A 1,743-nucleotide genomic window follows, 5' to 3' on the forward strand; every position below is an offset into this window, starting at 1 on the left:
CACCTGGGTGAGACCCCTCAGACCCCTTCAGACCCCCCCCAAAACCCTGGGGATCCCCCCAAACCCTTGGGATTCCCCCAAACCCTTGGGATTCCCCCCAGACCCTTGAGATCCCCCCCGAGCCCCCCAAACCCTCTGTGACCTCCCATCCCTTGGTGGGACATCGCCCAGGAGTTCATTGCCCACCTGGGTGAGACCCCCAAGCCCTGGGGGACCCCCAAAGCCCTGGGGGGACCCCTCAGACCCTTTCAGACCCCCCCAAAACCCTTGGGATCCCCCCAAACCCTGGGGATCCTCCCAAACCCTTGGGATTCCCCCCGAGCCCTCCAAATCCTCTGTGACCCCCCCATCCCTTGGTGGGACATCGCCCAGGAGTTCATCGCACACCTGGGTGAGACCCCCGAGCCCTGGGGGACCCCCAAAGCCCCGGGGGGACCCCGCAGACCCCTTCAGACCCCCCCAAAACCCTTGGGATGCCCCCAAACCCTCTGTGACCCCCCAACCCTCGGTGGGACATCGCCCAGGAGTTCATCACCCACCTGGGTGAGACCCCTCAGACCCCTTCAGACCCCCCCAAAACCCTGGGGATCCCCCAAACCCTTGGGATCCCCCCCAGACCCTTGGGATTCCCCCCAAACCCTTGAGATCCCCCCCGAGCCCCCCAAGCCCTCTGTGACCCCCCATCCCTTGGTGGGACATTGCCCAGGAGTTCATTGCCCACCTGGGTGAGACCCCCGAGCCCTGGGGGACCCTTCAGACCCCCCTAAACCCTTGGGATCCCCCCTCAAAACCCTTGGGATTCCCCCCCGGAGCCCCCTGACCCCCCGTTGCCCCCCCAGAGGCCGTGGTGAGCAGCGGGAGGGTGGAGAAATCCCCCCACGAGCAGGAGATCAAGTTCTTCGCCAAGGTTGGGGGGGACCCCAAAAGGGGAGGGGACCCCAAAAGGAGGGGAGGACCCCAAAATGGGGGGAGGACCCCAAAATGGGGGGGAAATCCAGGATTTTGGGGTCCCCTATGGTGGTTTTTGGGGTCCTTGTGGGTGTTGGGGGGGGCTCCCATGGGATATTTGAGGTCCCTGCGGGGTGGGTGGTGTTTGGGATCCCCTGAAGGCTTTTTGGGGCCTCTGTGAGATATTTAGGGTGTCTGTGGGCTTTTGGGGTGTCTGTGGGCTATTTGGGGTGTCTGTGGGCTATTTGGGGTGTCTGTGGGGTATTTGGTGTTTCTGTGGGTTGTTTGGGGTCTCCGTGGGATATTTGGGGTTTCTCTGGATTATTTGGGATGTCTGTGGGATATGTGGGATCTCTGGGTTATTTGGGGTCACTGTGGGATATTTGGGGTCTCTGGGTTATGTGGGGTCACTGTGGGATATGTGGGATCTCTGGATTATTTGGGGTCACTGTGGGACATTTGGGGTTTCTATGGGTTATTTGGGGTCTCTGTGGGACAATTGGGCTCCCCATGGGGCGTTCGGGGTCCCCTGTGGGTTTTTTGGGTTCTCTCCGGGTTATTTGGTTCCCTGTGGGGTTTTGGGGTCCCGCTGAGCCCCCCCGATCCCCCCAGATCCTGCTGCCCCTCATCAACCAGTACTTCCACAACCACTGCCTGTACTTCCTGTCCACCCCAGCCCAGGTGCTGGGCAGCGGCGGCCACGCCTCCAACAAGGAGAAGGAGATGATCACCAGGTCAGACCCCACAGACCCCACAGACCCCAAAAACCCCAGTTATGGGACCCCCAGGCCCCAA

At 61.7% G+C, this 1,743-nt stretch overlaps 1 long non-coding RNA gene across 3 annotated transcripts; it reads left to right on the plus strand.

Moving 5' to 3' along the window:
• Positions 1–153: 153 nt before the first annotated feature.
• Positions 154–1,684, plus strand: LOC113981063. 3 transcript variants are annotated; one of them, XR_003538310.1, is made up of 3 exons: positions 154–190; positions 840–907; positions 1,561–1,684. It is a non-coding gene; the product is annotated as an uncharacterized LOC113981063 (long non-coding RNA). The 3 variants fall into 3 exon arrangements; XR_003538308.1 differs by lacking the exon at positions 154–190 and adding an exon at positions 525–543; XR_003538309.1 differs by lacking the exon at positions 154–190 and adding an exon at positions 689–725.
• The last annotated feature ends 59 nt before the right edge of the window (positions 1,685–1,743 follow it).

This window comes from Neopelma chrysocephalum, unplaced genomic scaffold, assembly GCF_003984885.1.
Source record: "Neopelma chrysocephalum unplaced genomic scaffold, ASM398488v2 Primary Assembly neopelma1_95971, whole genome shotgun sequence".
NCBI classification, from domain to species: Eukaryota; Metazoa; Chordata; class Aves; order Passeriformes; family Pipridae; genus Neopelma; species Neopelma chrysocephalum.